The following is a 21,806-nucleotide window of genomic DNA, read 5'->3' on the forward strand; positions in this document are numbered from 1 at the left end:
AGTTCTCCACTTAAATTTTCTGCATGGGTGTTACTGCCAGCCATCTGACTAACAAAAAAAATCTTCTTGTCTGCATTTATAAACTCGAATTGAGTCATAATCTGCAGTTCGTCATCGAAGCCGACTACCTGGTCTCCATAGAAACACAGATTTTGAGCATATTAATCTTGCACTTCACCAAATTAATTGTGTGGTTAATACCTGCTGCCTTATGTAAACACTATATTTCAGTTTTATCACTTGTGAATTATTCATAATGAAATGTATTATTAAAAGAGGCCCACAGAAAAAACATTCTTATACATTTAGACTCAGGCTGAACAACACTTTTCCCAAATTATTCATGAAAAGGGGCCCTAAAAGCTCCACATTAGAGCTCATACACACAAATAATGCTGATATATTGTAAAATGGAAAAACTACCTTCCCTGCACTTGTGAGGAATAACAAAGAGAAAGGGATCTTTAAATCTAGTATATGATTATAATTCTTTGTGGATTCACTGTGAAGCCTCCCTCTCTGAGTACCAACCTTTTAGACTCCTATTTGTAAAAGGAAAGGGGGTTGGGGCTAATTTCTTGACTTCATTTTAGAAGTCTATCTTGGTTTGTTCAGTAGGTCTTAAGGAAACTGTTTTTTCATAGAATGTAGATACTAAAAAGTGAGGTTATTGACTCTAAACCCTACCCAGACTAATGCGTTATTCAATGTATCTTGAAATTTTATATGCTAGACCAGTGATGTCAAACTCATTTTAAATTGTGGGCCACATATAGGGGCCCACTCTGAAATTATGTGGGCCAGACACTATATGATAAATGTGTAAAATTACACTGCAATGACTGACCTGTAATTATAAAATATAAGGTTCTCATTAATTCACAGAAAATGTCCTTAAAGAAACAAAAAACAAAACACAACAAAAAACTGCAGTCTCACTGTAATAGTGGAAAAACAGAATTTTCCTGTTATTTAATTGTTTATCTGTTAGTTAATTACTTTGTTTAAAAGTTAAAAGTTCAAAATCTATGCACTCCCTCACATGAAGCTGTCCAGTGGACCGGATTGGAATCGTTGTCTGGCCCATTCTGGCCCTCGGGGCTTATGTTTGACTTTCCTGCGCTACCCCAAAGCATTAATCAGCTAAGAAACCTATCAGCATATGGATCATAAAAATACAGTGTGGTTTCAGCCCTGATTAAAAATGGGTATTATAATAATAATTTGTAATCTCATATGTTTTAACTATAGGTGCACATTAGATATGCAGAAAAGTGATAAAATACAGAAGAAAAAGAAATACGACGTAAAACAGCACACGTCAAAAGCAGATGCATGGATACTGCGTATACTTGGGTAAATACACGTATCCTGGCTACTTTTGAACGCTGGTAACCTGGGTTACTAATATCCTATCCAGGCTGCTAAAGAGCTGCAAACGTAAGCCAGCCGTCACTCTGCCGGAGCCTCCGCCCCGCCGGTATGTTCACGGGAACTCCCCCCTAAGTTCCCCGGCTCTCTTCTCTCTGCTCATTCTCTCCATGAGCGTTCACACACGCATACACACAATCCCTCTCTGTCACACACACGGAGCCTCTGCGTGTTGAAGCAAACCTCCGTATGCTTTCTCCGCTCTTCCCCGGCTACCCGAAAAGCGGCTGTTCGGTTTCGCAGTCTGCGTCGAGCCTTGTCGTGACAGAGTTTGGAAACGGCTGAAGGAGTTAAGGAGGGGAGACGAAGGTAAGCGATGCGGTCAGAATGAGCGCTTTCCCTTGTCCCTGTTTGGAAAACTTTACCGTGCGATTACCGCCGTCCCCGCTGCATTGTAAGGGTGGTGAGGGGGGGTCGCCTGTACCATCAGCTGCGGGGTTTTTCATAACTGGGGCGTGTTTATTGGGGTATTTGTCTTTGCGCGCGCGTAATGGTGCGTGCAAATTCGCACAAGTGCCCTTTCACTTCAGTGGGGGATCCTCCAGTCGTGTGAAAGGAAGTTTGGAGATTGGACGCGCAGATTGTAGCGGATCTTTGAACCTGCCCGCTGCAAACAGCACGGAAGCTGTGAGCGAAACCTTGCGGGAAAGCTGCTGAAGCGCTCAGGTAACTTGACTTTGTGGCGTAAATGAACTTAACGTCTGGATTTAAAAGCAATTCTGTAAGTTATTTTGATCGTATTTATGATGCTCTGGGTACTATAAACGATTTCCCCCACGTTGGGAGTCCAAGAGCCTCACAGAGAACGACTAATTAAAGGATTTATGTAAAATGCCTTTTTTCTGAGTGCACAGTGCATAATTGTTAAATAAATGTTTACTCCTATAGCACCTTCCACGCGGAAATACACGCGTGAAACATTTTTAAACCAAAAATTGCTGTTTATTACTATGTGTCTCCAATATGGAAACGACACTCCCATAATGTGTTTGTTTGTGCGCATATATGTTTGTGTGTCCGTGCCACTGCGGCGATATCCTGTCATATCGTGTGAGGTGGGGGTCAGTCACAGGGTCTCTCCCCCGGTATTCTCCTAGAATAGATGTGACACACACACACATGCACATAAGCACACACACTATGAGAGGCATCTTCTGTTATAATTCCTGCCTTTTCTTTTAGTGATGACCCGTAATGACCTCAGTTCTTAGATTTTTGTGCCCTTTGAAGCCCGCTGTAGCTTACACACCTGAAAGACACTTTATTTTAAAAACCCACAAATAGCACTTTCCCACCTGTGACATTGTCAGTGTGTTTTTTCTCATTGATGCTTTGCAGTACATGCGTCATCTCCTTGCATCTACTTCACCATTTGATTTCAGTCCCGGCTATGCACGAGTGTGTAATTGTATTATCTTGTTTTCTAAGTAGTTCTATAGGTGTTTATCAAAATACTGATTCAACTTATTGCTGGAAGTGAACAGCTTAGATATAAAAGTGAATTAGTCACAGCAGAAAAGCTTTTATTGTTATATTCCTTATTCCAGGCTTTGAAAATTATTATTTCTTCATCCCTATGAGCACAGAGATGCTCATAGGGATGCATTTCTGAAGGACTGTATAAGCAATCAACACAGTCCAGGGCTTGACATATAGCCTGTCAGTTGTATAGCTATTCCTTTTATTGTAGAGTGGAGAGTGGTAGGAATGAGTCAGAGAGGGGAGCAACAAACCAATTCTTTCTTGTGGCTCCCTGGCCTGTTCACTGGATGTGTCTGTAAGATGATGGATGTAAGAATTTGTGTTTGTGTCTGTTTGTGTCTGTTTGTGTGTGTGTGTGTGTGTGTGTGTGTGTGTGTGTGTGTGTGTGTGTGTGTGTGTGTGTGTGTGTGTGTGTGTGTGTGTGTGTGTGTGTTAGAGAGAGAAAGAGAGAGGGAGAAGGAATGAGAGGATCTTGTCTGCCGTAACTCGAGCCTGGCTGGACACACTGACTCTTTAAAGGCCACAAAGACTGCTCTGCTTGAACTCTTGGGAATGTGGATGTTTGGGTGTGTGTGTGTATATGTGTTGCATCACCAGACCTTGTCACATTTTCACATACTTATCTTGTTCTAATCATCAGTGACAGATGTAAAATATTTGTTTTTCATATATATCTTTTTAATTTAAGTTATTGTATTCAGTAAGTAATTGACTCCTTAAGAGTCTCAGGGCTTGGCTTTTCAAATGTAAAGATTTCCTGTTTTTTTTTGTGTGTGTTGTGAATGGAAAGGAGGCACTAATTCAGCTTTTCCTTTCTATGCTCAAGCAGATTTCAAAACTCCTTTAATGATTTAGTAAGTTAAGGTGAAGAAACACTAGCCGACCGCAGTAAATTCAAAACAGAACCGCACAGCAATGTTGGACTCATAACGTTTGGCAAAAAAATGTGCAGTATATGCACGAGATTCCTTTTGTGTTCAAATTTAGTTGGCATAACTGTAACTAAGCAGACCGGGAACTAGCAAATTTAGAAAGGACATTGATTTTTTTTTATTTTAAATATGAATTGTTCTCGTCTGATACTTGATCTGTTTCAGAAAAGAAGAGTCTGACTATTTTTTAGGGAGTTAAAGTTTATCGATACATTGGCCGATGTACCTTTGAAACATGCATGCACGTTGTTATAGTTATATGTGAGAGAGAAAATTGTGGAGTCATTCTTTTACTTTACAGTAGTTTCTTTGTCATACTAATTAGCAGCTGTACACACTGAGATTGTGCAATAACATAAATTACTTCTAGTGTCTTTTCCTGCATCTTCTTTTGTTGAAAAGGTTCACAAACAGTTTTTATATCAGCATGCATTGGACAGCATATACATCAATACTATATATCTGTGACAGACCAGTGTATTAATTTAGGTCTAACTGGGACTGCAACAACGCATCACTTTGCTGATTTAATAAACAATATTTTTCATTTGTTTCAAATAATTGTTGAGTTCATTTTTAGAGCCAGCACATCAATTTATAACGTATCTCTTGTGTAAGCGTGTGTGTTAGAACACATTTAATAGAATGAATGCTATTGAGAGAACAAATAAAATTTGCATGTGCATGTTTTTCTTCTTGTCACCAGTGGGCTGAGCAATGCTTTCCCCTTGTGAAATGTGATGTTAAGTTAGCTCACGGCCTGAATCAATGGGTAAACTTACACTACATGCACAAAAGAACTGGGCCACCTACACATTACATGTACACGAGCTGCTTGGTCTTGAAAACCTGGAGATTTGGAGCTCTGTAGTTGTTGGGTCAGCAGTGATTTAATGACTTTTAGACACTATATGCCACACCACTCACTCTGAACCTGCTCTGCAACTTTACATGGGCTGCCACTTTGTGATTAAGTTGATCAGGCTTCTAATCACTTCCACCTTGTAATACCGCTTATTTTTGATCATAAAATATCTCGGAGGGAAGAAATTTCATGGACTATTACAATCTCTTTAGAATGGCCCTTCTTTCACAAATGTTTGTAAAGGCATTTATGATTTTATACAACTGAGGCAATGGGCCTGAAAACACCAACATTGGAAGATTAAGAGGTGTGGTCAAATACTTTTCAAATAGTGTGTCTGAGTCTCAACCCACAGGAGGATAATTAGTACATTCACACTTAACAGGGGAATAATACTTTATACATAACAGGTACTTTGTAACCGCAGACCCTTTTGAAACCCTGCACTATAACCTGACATGTACCTCCCTAGAAATGTAGCTATATGTTAGCGTCAAAGCCTGCACAGGTATGGCATCAGAGTAAACTGCATCGCAGGCTCTACATATATTCACCACTAGTATAAAGTAAGTGTGAGAGCGTGAGAGAGGCCGAGCAGTTTGGGTTCTTCTCTCTTCACTGATTAGCGACGGTTGTTTCCTTTTATATTAAATGATTCCAAAGTGTTACAGTTCTTGATACTGAGAAGCTGAGATTTCCTGTCCTATTCTTAATCCATCATTTGAAAGTGTACATTTGATGATTATTCAAGTGAATACAGTCCTGGTCCCTTCCTCTTCTTTCCTTTCACCTGCATATTGCAAAGGAGATTGGTTTGGTTTGTTATTATTCTAACTATTAATTATTTTAACTTCTCTGTAAGTTGATCACCTACTTTGAGTGGAACGGTGGGCGGATAGGCGAGAGAGAGTTTGGAACTGTATTTATGCGATTTCTCACCTCACAGATGTGTGTCTTTTCGCAGGTGCCTGTGTGTGTGGATCTTTGCCCGTGTGTGTGTGTGTATGTATTTTTGTGCGCACTACTAAGGGTGTGTGATATTAATCTGGTTTTCGTCCAGTTCTCACATAGGCGTAGAAGGACAGTAAGTGCCTAGCAACAATATCCCCATTGGAGTACTTTGGGAGTGTCCTGATGTAATTTAGTAATGAATGTGGTTGTGGTGGGTTCACACAGACAGATGTAGCTTGGCTCAGTGGGCTGAGTCACAAACTGCAGACTCACACTGTCCTGTTTGATTCTTGTTCATGTTTGGTCTATTTATAGCTGTTTTAGGTATTAAGTACAACATCTCTTGTTACCAAGGCAAAGGCAACAAATAACAGATTAACTCTGAATATAAATCACCTGTGGGAATTTGACAAAGAGAGTTTGATGTGAGCATATGATGTTTATATATGATGCTAATATTCCATATGTCTGAAAAGCACAAATATGACTACTAATTGTGTGAATTCCTCTACTTTCATTGATTATGTCTGTGCTTTATGAGCGATGCAATTATTATTATTATTTTTTACAGTACCTTGTTTTTTTCCATTGTTAGAGAGGATTTTTGAGGAACTCGTCATTATCAAAGCTGAGGATGGAAGGTGCTATTTTTGCAATTTGTTGAAAACTCAGATTTGCATTTGGGGATTTGCGCTATATAAAAATATGCAACTTTATTTGATTAAACTTGTCTCCGGGGCTAGATTGGATTTTAGGATTGTTTATTTTCAGAGGTGTGGGATGTGAGTGGGGTGTTATATTACCTATAAGTGTGTGTGTGGGTTTTTTTTTTGGTTTTTTTTTTTAAACTTTCTTTTCATTTGACTTTTTTAACAATGCATTCAGTGGGAATGTCCATTAAACCTTCATCAGGTGTCATGCGCTGTTCTTGTGCTGTTACTCTAGGGTTATTTTTGCCTCTTTCAGCTCAGGAGGGAGATTTTAGAGCTCTGAGAAACTAACCTTACTAATTTCATCAAGATTTAACTGAATTAGGATTTGGAGGCCTCTGCTGCAAAGTAAGATTGTGGAATTTGAGTAGCTCAAGGCATTCAGTAACCAGAAAGGTCTAAATAAAGGTGCTCCTGCAGTTTGGGGAAGCCTTTGTATCCTGTGTTTTAAAGAGAAAAAGTAGAAGTGAGGGTCTTTCAGTCTTTTGACTCTGTTTTGACCACTGGTTCTTTAACCCATCCATCCATGCATTCATCCATCCATCCATGGACAGGCTGTGGGGTTTGAGTCAGAGTTATTCCTACACCACCCTAGGGATTTATTCTCCAGGTTGCCTCCTGACTGAGGTGAGTCCAACTGGGTGGAGACCCTGGGGGCAGAACCAGGACACGCCTGTTCTTTAATCTGTTTTTTATAACTTTGTGAAAATACAACACGTTAAAGCATATTTTTTTAAAAAGTAACAGTAACACTGATGGACATAAAAAAAATGTGTATTGCACATTGCAGTTTTTCACTTTTGTTGTTTCTTCTCATGCAGAATTCTGTAAACCTACATCTCTTTTTAATTAGTGTTTTGTATTGTTAAATAGTGAAATTACCTCCAATAGTAGACACTGTTCTCTTAACAACATGCACTCAGTAAATGCATTTGTTTGGTGACTCTGTGAATGCTAAATCCTCACAAACATGCAAGATGGTATATAATAGGAGTCTAGTTGGTTATGTAACAGGAAAGAAATACAAAAGAAAACTGTGTTTGAACTAACATAGGCACGCAAAAACTTTTTTAAAAACGAGATCCTCATCCAGTGTTCGGCTCTCTCAGACAGCTGCTGTATGCGAATCACAGTTTTTAAGCCATATAAAGAGAAGAAAGAATCCAGTGGCATGAAAATGTTAATCACATTTCATTTATGGATTACTTTCATGCAAAATTATCAGTTGCATCACATCCACACCCAAACTCTCTGAGTGTTTGTGTCTGGCTTTAAGTCTAGATGTGTGTGAGTGTGTGCGCGCACGTGGTGGGATGGTGAGGGTGTGGTGTGTCTGTAGTCAAGCCAACATTAAACCGAGTACCAGGACACCGACTGCTGTTGGCCTTCTCACATTTATGCTTTCTAATTGATTCTGAGTGTGATTTATGTAGCTCTCTGCACCCACATGCGCTTGCCTGCCCTTGGTTGTGCAAGCACACACACCCACGTGCACACACACTAACACACAAAGCTGTGTAACTCATCATTGTAGCACAAGGCCGTATTGTATTGAGTGTCTTCATGGCCTTTTTTGTGACACATTCATTCACATTTCCCAGAAACATGTGTCTAGTGTGTGTGTGGGTAGGTGGGTGGTCGTCTCATATTCCGTGTAACACTGCCGGCTGCTAAAAATTAAGACATGACAGGGAAAGTGTGAGTGTGATAGTGAGAAGTGGGTGTGGGTGTGGGTGTTTTGGGGAAGCTGCATGTCAATAAGCTGAAGTTACTCAGTTTAGTAACCACAGCCTTTTGCCTTCAGGTGCTCAAGTGCCGCCCAAATAGTTAATTGTTTTTTGGGGTTTTTTTTGGAAGGCATACAATTATTTTATGGCTTGATTTCTGAAAGCTAGCAACTCAGAGAAATGAGGAAAGAGAAATCCAGATAGAAGCAACTGAGGAGATTGCAATCAAAGGGGTAAAGGTAGGGTTATACCAGCTACCGGCAGGTTTGTGTTATGGTGTAGTGTTTCCATGACAGTGGTCGTTATAATTAGACAACAGTATAATTACAAAGTTGATAACAATACTCGGTAAACCTTTGTGTGACTTAAAAAAAAGTCCTATATGCATGCAACTAGATTTTAACTTGGTCAATCTTGCGATACACATGGTGATATGCATTATTTACCTGTTTCTTATGACTGTTCAAACGGGGAACAACAATAAAAACAAAAACATAATTAGCATGTGGTTGTCAAAATAAGGCCAAACAGAAGAGTTCTAAAATTGAAAACAGCGTTAGGAATAGAGCACAGCCACAATGGAGTGATTCATACACAAGCGAGTGGGAGGTGGACTGTGCCCAGTGGCCTCTCCTAGCTACCTTTAACCACTGAGAGATCCACCCTGGGAAAAAGGAAGTAGGACAAAATAAAAAGAGGTTGAGGGAGAGAGGATGAAGATTAGTGAGAAAGTGATGAAGATCCTGACACGGTAATTCAGAGATCTCCCACAATCACTCTACAGCCCCATTGACTGGCTCCATTGTAGCCGCAGTAAAGCACGCTCGTGCTCATTGGCTGGTTGGTTCTGAATGTCGCTGCTTCTCATCTGTGAACTCTGGAATTTGTGTGTGCGTTTGTGTGTGATGAGTTAATGGCTATCCATTGAGTGGTTGATTGTGTCCTGTTGTCCACACTGGAGCTCTTTGTCCAGACTCTATGCACTGTCACACATACGTGCATTTACACGCACATCTGAATACAAACCAGGCATTCCTCCAGTGGCAGGGCACTTGCCAAGCGAGAAAGTAAAAGAGAGACTAACAGGACCATTCATAGTCATGGTGGTGTGGTTCTTCTTGGCCCTAGTTCCAGACATGAATGGGTTTGAGGCTAAAAATATTTTATTGCAGCTTTTTATGCTTGTTTTGATTCTCCTGCTCTTTTCATTACCTCTCCTCTTTTAGGTTCTCTCACAGTGGAAACAATTGAAGCCTGTGCTGCATTAAGGTGCATTTATGAGAATTGTTTTGAGTTTATAGAGCGGTTGCACTCATTCAAGGTGTAAATTTGTTGAAATGACAGTCTTGGAAGGTAAACAAGACAGAGCAGGAAAAGACTGTCAAAATGTCATGAGGCACATCCGCGTCCGTGACATCATGAGGAGACTTTGTGCACCTTTGCCCCTTCATTCAGTGCGATGGCTTGGCCTGCGATACCCTGAGCTGTATAGCAGACAGGCTGACTAAGTGACAGAGGCAAAGGGGTGTTTAACTGGTCAGTGTGGGTAGACCATGCGTCTCACTGGCTACCACAGATGGACAAAGACAAGAGGGGAAAAAATGGAGAAATGGCGAGTTAGAAAGAGAAGCACAGAGACATTAAGGAAAGGCTGCCAGAAAAACTCACAGGGTGAGGGAATTGGAAAGACAGAAATGTGGGTAAATAATTCGATCCACCATTGTGAATTTGCTTCCCCACTAAAATACCACCAGGGAACTAGGGGGAGAGATTATTTCAGGCTCTTGTTTATTATGCCAGCCTGTGTCTTGGGACAGAGTTAAGGTCCTGCAAGCTGTAAGTACATTAACATGCAAGTTTGGAAGAGAAGAAGGGGAGGAGGAGAAGGGCGGCAGTCTTTCTGAGGAAGAGACAACTCAAATGCACCAGTGCCCGCTCTTGTTTTTTCCCCTCAGTTTAATCTAAATCCATTCAAGAAGCTTTATTGGCAAGATAAGATCGCTCTGACATTGCCAAGGCTTAAGTGCACCTCTCCCTCTTTCTAGTTGTACGGAGGCGGAAGTAGGTTGGTGCTGAGAGAGGAATGACAGCCTTTATCCTGGTCAGTAAACACAAGCCAAGGGAGTCCCTATATTGTTTATAGTGTGTCTCTAACTCTCCACTCCCGTACATAGACACTTAGGACGCCAGCACAATCACTCAGTCAGAGACACACACAGTAAATATAGATATCCAGGCCTGCGTACACACACAAATACGAGGTCGCATATACAGTAGGAGCACATAGATAGACATGTACAGGCACACACACTTTGAGGTCGTGGTTGGATGAAGCAGGGGTATGTGTTTTAGTGTACGTGTGTGTGTGGTGGATTTTTGGCAGCCTGTATACAGTAAACTGGTCAAATCTCAGCACATTCAAGCTTCTTTCCTGCCTGCCAGTCTGACCACTAGTGGCTTTAAGTAAGTGTGTGTGTGTGTGTGTGTGTGTGTGTGAGAGAGAGAGTGAAACAGCTTCATAACAAAGTAATCTTTAGCAAACATTAGATAAACTCATGTAGATCTGCTGATTTTATGGCATTTAGAAAATATTTTACGTGACTTGATTTGCAGCAGCTGCGTTTCTGTGAGGAAAGGGTAAGCCTTCATTTCTAGACAGCGCTTGCATAATTTCCATCTGCTGGAATTTTTGCGTATATACAATTCAACTATAGCATCATGTTTTCCGTCTTATTTCACAATACAAAAAAGCTACTAGTGACTAAGGCTCCAAAATCCTCATTTATGTAAGCCATACGTCACATTTGTTGCTTAAAGTGTACCACTCATTTCCTGGCCTTTCTATGCCCGCTATATACTCTGACCACCTCTTTGCAACTTCAGCACTTAATTTGGTGCCTCCTTTTCTTCCTTTCTGTCTCACTTCTCACACTTCTGTCTTCCCTGTTGTTTTCACTGCTCTTATTGTCCTTAACCAAATCATTTTCCCACCTTCATAAAACCCTGTAGCTATTTTAATTTGACTGATTGACTCTTATACAGTATGTTGTACAAAATGGTTTGTTTGCTACTAACAGAACTGTGTTGCCACAGCATTTCTGCTCCGTGAGGTAGAAGGTTATTACCTCTGTGGCTCATTTTTCTTGGCTGGGGTTCCCGGGGAGAAGTTTTTAAGGTTGGGTGGCTGTAGCTGTTGCTGTGGGTACATAACTACAAGTGAGCTGGTTTTAGAAAAGCAGGGGAAGACTGGGTGAGCAGAGTAAACAGCCATAAAGTAAACAGGTCAAGATGCCCTTGAGCTACTCGTTGAACTTGAACAACCCTTGTGGAGTTGCTTCTTTGCCAGCAGCGGAGGACTCAGCACTTGCATCAATGTGAAGCAGAGCTGCAGGAGAAGCACGAGAGATCATCCTGTCATCCAAAACAAATATGGTTCTAAAGTTTCTTTTAATACAACAAGTAAAGCGGCAAAGTCGCAGCAGACTCTCGAGGACACAAAATGTGACTTCGCTGTTACTTTGATCATTGGATTTTCCTTGTGAGTGTGCGTACGTGGTTGGAGGGAGGGGGGCATCTGTATAATAGTGCTATGACTGTCAGTGCTACATCCTTGTGGTTTCCATGGCTACAGACAGTGCTGGATCCCCACTGTGAGACAGACTTGCACAGACACCAGACAGATGAGAGCAACTTCAACTGATAGTTAGAGCTGTGTCGTGCTGAGAGCTGAGACCCACAAAATCCTCAAATCCTTTTTTTGTTTTCCGTCTTCCTCTTTCTTTCTAATGTATTGGAAAGCCATCAGAAGCGCTTCCCCGACTCTGTTAAGCAGAGCTACAATTTGGATAAAATCTTACCAGTGGTGGAAAATATTTTTCAGACTTTAAGTGGATTCATTTTAAAAATTAGATGGGTTTGGTGTGATGGGTAGCGCGGTAAGGCTCCGTTTTGCAAAAGCCCTGAAATTTCTTGTGATTTTTGCCTTTCACACTATTAAAAAAAAAAACTCTGAGATGGGTCACACCTGTCGTTGCTTGCTTCTGTAAGTGTGCCTGGAAATGTGCCCTGGAGTTTCTTTGATTCTTAAACCCTTTTGCCTGAAATAATGAGTGACATTTACTGACAATAAAACACAATCTCAGCTTTTTTCTGTCCTTTTTACATTCAGGAAGCCTGTTTATTCGCTGGAGTCCATCTGTTGGGAATGAGGCATTTTAGCCTTACGGTCTACTTAAAATTCTCTTGGCAGCTGGATGATAGCTTGTCACTCCCATTTTTCTAGTTGGTTTACTGGTCTTGAAGCAGACTTAACAGATAAAAGGAAAGAGGACACACAAGTTTAACTGATTTCGACTCATTTTATATGAGTAACCATGTCTGCTATGCCCTTTGCTCTCTCACTCTTTCGCTCTCATTCTGTCTGTTTCCCCCCCTTTCTGTGCTTCCTCCTGCTTTTTTATTCTGTCTCCCACATCTCCATCATCTGTTTTCTGACTGAACACTGTTAGTCCATTTAAAAAAAAAAAAAAAAATTCACCCCATATCTTCTTCCTTTTGACTTCTCATCTGTCTAGGCACAATCCCCTTAGGGAGATAAACAGCAGAGACCTTACAGTCACTGTCTTTGATCCAAGCTGAATAATGGTATGTGTGTATGTTACAATATCTGTCCATGTACAGTAGGGGATGTAAGAACTGCTGCACATACCTGCACCCATTCTCTTAATGCTGGTGTAAATATCTCCATGCTTTCACTTTTTTTTTTCTCTAAGAACTCTCAGTTTATAGTGTGTGTGTGTGTGTGTGTGTGTGTGTGTGTGTGTGTGTGTGTGTGTGTGTGTGTGTGTGCGTGCCACACCTGGGAGAGCCAAGATGTGGTAGTTTGATATCACTGGCGCTCTTTCATCAGTGAGGTGATTCTCCTGCTATGTGTTTGAACTGCAGTGAATCAAAGCTTGTTGTACATCTGCAGCTGTGGCTGTATCATCTGCACACTCACTGTACAGCCTGTGCAATCTTTCTTTGCTGCCCATCTTTCTTTCATTTTTTTTGATTTCTTTGTAGCTTCATTGGCTTTGTTCTTTGTTTTTTTTTTCTTTTTAGGACGCATGATGTGGAAGCCAAATTCAAGCAGATCACCCTTTTATCTGTAGTCAGCCATTGTCACTCTTTGCACAGTTAACAGTACAGCTTGTAATATATCCAGTCCCAGCTGCAATGTGCAACAGAGAGTTTTGCAAACTCCCTCTTTGCTTAGTGTTTGCTTGCTGACTCATAGGGGAGGCATATTAACACAAAGGGAAGATTTTGTATCCACATCTGTTATTTGGAAGATAACCACTGGAGCTGTCTAACTGAGCTTTTTCCACACAAGACCTGACTTTATCAGTTTCTCACATCATTGTCAAGGAATTTTGGCCCACTCATCTTTACAGCACTGCTTCATTCCTTACAGTGGGCATTCGTTTATGCACGGCTCTCTTAAGGTCCCTTTACATTTCAGTCAGGCTGAGGTCTAGACTTTGACTGGGCTGTTGCAACACCTTAATTATTTTCTTTTTCAGCCAATCTTTTGTAGATTTCCTGGCCTGTTATGACCCGGTTGGGACAAAGCTTTTAAGCTGTCAGACAGATGCCTTCACATTTTATTCTAGAATACTTTGGTTTACAGAGAAATTCATGATTGACTCAATGACTGCAAGATGCTCGAGTACTGTGGCTGCAAAACAAACAGTCAGTTGTTGATTGGTATGAGGTTTTTATGCCGATATGCGGCGTTTGGTTTTCACCAAACATGGCACTGTGCATCTCTATTTTAGTGGTCATCTGTTCCTTCCAATCAAACCATAATTATTCAATCTTTTTCTGTATGCACTGTCATCAGCTTTTACATTTAACATGTGAACTCAGGCCTGTAGAGTCTAAGATGTAGTTCTTGATCAGTTTCTTTGAGCATTGCGCAGACTGACCTTGGCGTAAACTTCCTGTGACTCCTGGGAAGATTGTGACATTGTGTTAACACACACCTGAATGCTTCAGACCAGCAAAACGCCAAATCTGTATTGCTGATGACGTTTTTCTGGATCCCACTTACCCTTTTAATTCCTGTAGAGGCAGCAGAGGTGTAGAGAAGCATATGAAAACTTTCTTTTTCACATGTTGATAATTAATTTATATGTGCTCACAATATTCATGGAGCATGAAGGTTACAGCAGTAATATACACTAAGTATTTTCTCTGTTGTTATCAACCCTTCAGTATATCACCTGGTATTAAATACTAATCCAAAGTGAGGGCTCTAATTTACCCTAATTTAAATACTTCTGCCACATTTTGTGACACTAAAAGCTTGCTGTCCCTCGCAGCTGTTTGTAGCCATTAATAAAGGGAATTAGTGGCATTTACAGAGGCTTTTAATGTTGGACAAATGTGCGCACTGATCCTTTAGGAACAATAGACCTATTTCACAGCATGAAATTATAGGTAAAGACAGATGTGGCTAATCACATTAGCAGGGTTTTGTACCTAAATGGAACAGATCCTACATTAATGTCATTAGTAACACCTGCGTTTACCAATTTTTCATGCCAGCATGGCTGCAGCGAAATAGTTCTTTAAGGCTAGCAAAGGTTTTGTGTTTGTGGTTAATTAGCAACAGCTTCTTGATTGAAAACATCTAGATTTAGTTTTAGCCGTACTTGTTTTATGCAATAGTGTGCACATAAAATGGCTCTGTTTTTGATCAGTCATGTTTAGTGCCTTTTAGTTTAGTGCACAGACCCACTGCGGTAATTTGTAAAGCTAGATTGCAAAAGTATGTTTATAAGTCACAGAGAGTGTGGCATGCATACATACTAAACATTAAAATGACCTACAATTAGAATAATAATACAACCCCATGTACTGGCTTTGCCAGTCTCTACTTTCTCATTGCAACCTGATTAAAGACTGAGTTCTGAAGCGTTCATCTCAGAAACACTGAAGTGCATGTTGACTACATTGATGTGGCCCGTGTGTGTAATTACTCTGCAATTTCGTCATGGTAACGTTGTGATTAAGCAGTGATATATGGGTTTATTTGTAGCAACATTGTATAGAGTTTCACAATAGAAACCAACACAATCTAGTGACAGTATGCGTGGGCAGAGTGCTCATGGGAACCAGAGTGGCTTTTAACATTCATTTCCTCAGGGAGGGCTTGGATTGCCTCGTCGTTGTTGTTGTTGTTGATAAACTCATTCCCATAGTTCAAGGCCAAAACACACAAATACACAAAGAAAGAAAGTTCCTACTTTCCCTCGCATGCACTGTACTCATACAAGATGACTCATCATAATGTAAACTGTAAAGATGCTTAAAAATTGTTTCGGCGTTTAAAATTCAGGCTCCTTCACATAATTCGTACAGTTTGTGTTCACATGCCCTGGAGTTCAGACAGTGTATGTTTAAGCACATGCATGCATATATGAATACAGCCAAACAAATGAAAGCTGAACTTTATTGTTAGGGGTCGGAGCGAAGAAACAGTCGAAACAGAAGATAGAGCCTTCTCATTTTCCGGCTCGTCTCCATCAACTTTCAGATCATCATTTCAGTTGAAAAGGGAATTTCTTTTGCTCTGCAGGTTGAAGGTGTTTTCTCAGTGTTGCATGTTGAATTTTTGTAAGATCACTCAAAACTATCTGGGTGAATTTGTATGTGTTTCTAATCCTTAGGAGTATAAATGTGTGTGAATGGGTGAATGAGGCAAGTTGCGAAAGTGCTTTGAGTACTCAGAGTAGAAAAGAGCTATATAAGAACCAGTGCATTTACCACTTACAAGGAAAATTAATTAAGCACTCAGCATTTTTATGCATTATTACTATTTACAAAGCCCAGAGGCAACATTAAAACTGCAGCCTAACTAGTCAAACCCACTGGAGTCTGTACACAAGTTGTCTGGGGGGCCCAGCGGTGTCTGGCACTAGGATGTAGCATATCTTTCATCAGACTTTCTCCAGCACATCCAGGATCCTCGATCAGATTGGGATCTGTGGAGCCTTGAGGCCAGGTTAATGCCTTTGGCAGACTTGCTAGCTGCTACCTTGCATGCCAATACATAGTCCTCGATTCACAGCAATACACTTCAACCCCACATCCAATTTTCAAAAGACAGGTGGACAATAACTGCAGAGGCAGACTGTTTTTATATTTAATGTGCGTGTCTTTGATGCTGTGAAATCATCAGAGTGGATTTTAATGGTGAAAAAAAACCTACCAGCTAGAGATCAATTTTGCATGCAGTGCTGAGGACACAGAGCAGCTAAAACTTGCCGTAGTCATTGTTGCTGGTCGAGAAAATCATCGACGGATAAACTTACAACAAGAGCAGTTATTAGTTTCAATCCTGATTTGTGTACCCAGCTGTGTAACACGTCGTGAATATGACCTAAACTAGAAAATAAACAAGATGAACAAGAAAATATTCTTATTTTTCCTTTGTTTTTTAAATAATTGAAGAAAAGAATTGACAGTCTGTGCAATGGGGAAAATCCATTGTATCTCTTTGTTTCTGTTGCATGTCTAGAAGAATGGGAATCGAACTGTATATTTTCTGGCTTGCATGGGTTTGAAGGGGCAAAGGAGGTGAGGATAGAAGTTGAGTGTTAAGATTCCCCCTCTGGCAAGGCAAGCTGTTAAGAACTAGAGACCATGACACTGAGTGTAGGTATCTAAGATATCCATCATTTAAGCTGCATCAGTGGAATGCAGACCACTTTACCCCCAGGCATCATGTATGTGTGTATGTGTATATATATATATATATATATATATATATATGCTGAGCACTTGAGGATGCCAACGCTGCCCTCTGGATGCCCTCCTTTTCCTCAGCCTCCTATGGATGTGACATAAACTTAGAGCATATTAATCACACCCTAGCGCACTGTCAGACTCTTTTCTCATAAGTCATGTTATAGTGGCTTGCACACAAAGTCTTCTGTCTTTGTTGTTGTCTGTCTCCGGGAATCCAAAACCTTCCCTTTTTAGTCAAGATGAATGATTATAGATTGCCTCTGTTTAGCCAGTGGGTTCTCTTTTCATCCCTTCTAATTTTGCAATCTTTAGAGGTAAAGAAAAATAAACTGCATTGCTTTCTTTCTTTCTTTCTTTCTTGCATTTGCAGCTGTTTCTGAAGGGATATATGAATACATTAGGAACTGAGTAGCTATGACAAAAAGAACTGCATGTGTCGTTTTTTTCCCCCTCAAAATGTCAGAGTACCTCTCCTTTCCTTTCTGTTTCTCTAAGCATGATGGACTTCCTCTATTTCGCAGTCGGAATATCTCTTTTTGCTAAAACCCAGTCTTAATCCCAAACAGTGCAGTGTGTCATAGGGAGAAAGAGCTGAAATGATGGGAAGCTTTTATAGACTGAAACGAATGACTGATGCTTTTGAAGTGAGCCAGTATTTCCTAAAAGAAGATGAAATCTTTGGACTTAACTTGACACAAAGGCCCAAGGCCTTTTTGAATAGATCACTTTAACTAGAAGTTCCCCTCTTGACTTTATAATGAGGCTTTTTGGAAAGCTTCTCTGTAGTTGCAAAGTGAGGGGTGGAGACTGAGCGAGAATCGAAGCCAGTTTCCCAGAGGTTTACTGACTCCTGACTTCAAAGGCTAAAACAGTCACACTGTAACTGTTGCTCAAAGAGCCAAATCCTGAGGGACCAGAAGTGTGCGTTTGTGACTATACATTTCCAGTAGTGAGAAATTACACCTCAAGACTGTTAATGTATAAGGGAAAATGTGTAGAGTGTATACCTTTGTTTCCTGTTTACATGAATTTGAATACAAAGAAATATATATAAAACTTGTCATTCTGCCTGATCAATTTGCTTTTTTATACTTCTAAAACTCAGAAGTAGACACAACTTCAGCTGGGAGGTCGAGTCTTCTCCTCGATTTCAAGTGTTCAAAATTCATTTTCAAACTCCTTATTATATTTATTTGTAAATATTCACGCTCTTTTCTTACTTGCAGCTTTGGTCCATGAACTTGTGCGGGCGGTTTATGTGGGGTTTGCAGACCTCTCTTGCAACAAACTGTGCAAGTGTAGGTGTCAGTGTGTGCTTGTGCCTTTCGTACGGTCCGCTGCTTTGTCTGCGTGTGCTTGCATACGTGTAACAGCAAACAGATGTGAAGCATGCACTTGGAAGACTTGGCAGTATACTCACAGGATGACTGTGTGTCTGCCTCCAGTGTCTGTCTGGAGCTTAGGAACACTGACTGGAAATTTCGGAATCATAGTTCTCACTGCCTGTTCATGTTATATGGAAAGGTAACACGGACTCATTTACATTTATAGCATTTACTGGCAGCTAATATTTTGGGAAAGACAGGGATACGCCTACTTGACATATTGCATTTACTGCCTTCTCAACTTTTATGGGAACATGCGCACACACTTGCATATGTTGAAGCATTGAGGCATAAACCAACAACACGTCTTTGTAGTAGTGCACAAGGAGAGGACTTGACTTAGCTGTTAGAAACATTTGCTACTTGTGTGTGCTGCACTACTCCGGATAAGGGAGAGTTAACAAGTCTTCAGTGTGGTTAGTCGTTCTCTGACCTACCTTACGCAGTAGCTGCACACTGCAGAGCACGTCATTCCTCATAGTGATTCCAAATAGTGACACTTACTTCATACTCTTTGAGGTTTATATTTCAGTCCTTCTTTTTGTAGATTTTATTGCCAATTAAAAGCAGTAGAGTCGTCAAATAATGTTAAGAATTTAATGGTAAAATCTATTGATTTAATTCATAAATAATTGGTACAGTAGTGCAATAAAGTACTGCACGTGCAACCTCGTACATATTCACATTTTAGTCTGTGGTTGGTTAATCATCAGAGTTTTAAGTTTCACAGAGACTGGAAGGCTTCTTCCTTTGGGGAATGTGAGGTCTCTATATATAATTTAATCTTAGTGTCCTAGTTGCTGGAAGATCGGTCAAGGAGATCATTAAAATGATTAGGATTCATCCGTTGCCTATGATTATCCACAGCCCTGCTGAAAGACTCTTGGATGGATAGGATGGACCAGCACTGACAGTTCAGCCTGGGATTCAAGTGTGTTACGCCAGTAAATGCTAATGTAGCCTCTAGCTGCTCCCTCAAGCGAGGGGCTACAGAGGTCTGGTAAGCTCACACCTTTCTCCATACCCAGTCTAATTCTAAATTCAATTAAAAATCCTGTCTGTCACTTTCAGAGCTGTACATGCTGGTGCTACATTTTACTGCATGTTACCTAGTTACTACAGCTCTATTGTGGTACAGTGCTCTGAGAAAGGTTTGCAGGGGGTTTAACTTTATAGACTTGAAAATAGAGTTGGTGAGCTTTTGAGGTCGGTAACTCACTCCTACTTCACTTAAAAGAATCTGCTCAAGAGAAGCTAATTTACATGTATGTATATATTTTTTGCATTAGCTTTCTGTCTGCAGTTTAATGTTATTTTCATCTCTTATGGGTTTTTTTTGTCTAAAAAGATCTGCAAATCAACTTTTTATCTGAGCTCACTAAGCTCATGACTTGACACAGTCGCTTGCTGATGATCCACCGAGGCTATTCTATAATTGACATCACTGTTGGCAGGCAATGTGACTGTGTGCATGACTGTGTTGCTGGGCTGTTGGTCAGCGTGTAAGTATGATGAATTGTGACAGTAGTCACTGTGATGATACAGGCTTTAAGCCAGTTAGAGCCATAGTAACAGGACAGCGTTCCCACTTTGCCTTTGAACTACTGCTATGCTGCTATAATGAGGGAATTTTCTTTTCGGAGCCTAACCCAAGGGAGGTTGTCTGTGTGTGTGCATGTGAGTCACACATGCTGTAGCCATTGTCTTTATGTCTTGCTGGCCCATAACCAGAGGCTTTGTTGTTTTCTTCAGCCTCCAGGTGACAGTAAGAAACAGGAAGTGTGTGTGAGTGTGTGTGAGTTGCCCTTGATGCTGAACTTTTCTCATGTACAGAGTAGTCTCACATGAAATGACCTCAACTTTGTGAGCCTTTGCCTGCAGGACTGGGTAGCCTGTCAAAAAATTGTGTTTGTGAACACTTGTATGTCCGTGCGTGTGTGTATGTGTGCCTGAGGACAGCAGAGGCAGGTAGCGTCCCTCCTTAGCTCTATTTTAAGTCCTGGTTTGACATTGTTGAGGTGTAATAAGCCATAGTCAAGTCAGCTCATGTAGTAAATCTTTGCTTATTGTGCAGCCATATTACAACTAGATATGCACTTGCATGCACACACATGCACAAACCTACGCACACATGCGTGCGCTCGCACACACACACACACACACACACACACACACACACACACACACACACACACACACACACACACACGCACATACACTAGTGATACATATAAATGCAGTCTGCAGCTATATTAGGAAGACAGGAAAAATAGCGCTCTCAGCCTCTCCTTTTCTTATGTTTACTCTGAATCTTTGGTGTGACCAACCCAGTTTTCTAAACTGGTTGGACAAACAAGCTCATTGTGTGCTATTATATTATCTTTGTGTGTTTTCTTTGTGTGGGTGGGTGGGTGGGTGTTGGGGTTTTATTCTCTGTTTCTATTCTGCTTCAACCTTCTTGCTTTGAGGCACAGTTTTGCCTCTTTTACTTATTTGTTTACTCACCTGTAAGAAAAATCACAGTACTTATAACATTAATTTTCCTTGAAAGTAAAGAAATGTTTATGTAACGTTGAGGAAATGATCTAATGAAAAGCAAAAACGTGATACGTGCTTATATTTTGCAATTTCTGCTGATAATTGCCAAAGATTGCAAATAAAAGTGGCAAAAACTATTTTTTAATCTTCATTTTGAATAAATGTGCAGTATACGTCCCTCTGTGTTTCTCTCTGCATAAATGAAAGTACAGTTAATATGTCCAGTCAGTTTTCACCGTCGAAAATGGGGATCTATGTATAAAAATGGAAGCTATTTGTAAACAGTTTTTGTAAAACCCCCTGAATTACAGCTTAAAGTCTGCATTTCAATCACATCTTGATTGTTTAATGTAAAACCCACTGTGGTGGCGTCTATGCCCAGCATGATTCAAACTGAGTTGTATATTTATACCGTGGCAAATGCAATGTACAGTAAAGGAGGAGCTGCTTCTGAAGTCTAGACCTAAACCCTGAGCTTTGCCTCAGCAGCTCAACCACATGCTCAGATAAAGCCATATTCCAGCCAGCATGTGTTCCACTTGGCAGCCACTGAGGGTTCAGGGGTAAGTGAATGAAAAGCCCTGCTGCTGGTGTGCGGCTTCCAAGCAGATGAAATAAAATATCAAGTAAGGCCCCAGAAAAACATGAAGGAAGAGTGGACAGAAATGGAAAGATACTTTAGATTTTTAAGTTGTCTTTAAGGACTTTAAAGGATAGATAACACTAAAGAGAGGTTTATATGACAAGTAAAGGAGAAGGAGCGAGAAGGAAGTGGAGGTAGTAAGCAGGAGCTGGGAAGAAAAAGGGAACATTTTTATGTAGCTGTGAATGACGATTTTGAAAATTTATATGGATTTAAATGCATAAACATGGCCTTGTTTTTGCTTGATGCACTTACGTACAGAAAAACTCACAAACATGCGCTCTTGAGATGAAAAGGCATTCGGAGGGGTCACATACACAAACATGACTCCGAGAATAGACTCTAA

General features: G+C 40.5%; 1 protein-coding gene across 3 annotated transcripts in view; it reads left to right on the forward strand.

Annotated features, from left to right (window-relative positions):
- Positions 1–1,525: 1,525 nt before the first annotated feature.
- ppp2r3a (protein phosphatase 2, regulatory subunit B'', alpha) overlaps positions 1,526–21,806 on the forward strand; it is a 66,611-nt gene continuing 46,330 nt past the window's right edge. For 2 of the 3 annotated variants that reach the window (XM_080871677.1, XM_080871679.1), the window contains exon 1: positions 1,526–1,740. The gene's annotated coding sequence lies outside the window, so the exon portion shown is untranslated. Of the gene's footprint in view, positions 1,741–1,872; positions 2,098–21,806 lie in introns of those variants that run through there. The other variant, XM_080871678.1, reaches the window with a different exon arrangement.

Source organism: Rhamphochromis sp. 'chilingali' (genome assembly GCF_963969265.1).
Source record: "Rhamphochromis sp. 'chilingali' genome assembly, chromosome: 21".
Lineage (NCBI taxonomy): Eukaryota > Metazoa > Chordata > Actinopteri > Cichliformes > Cichlidae > Rhamphochromis > Rhamphochromis sp. 'chilingali'.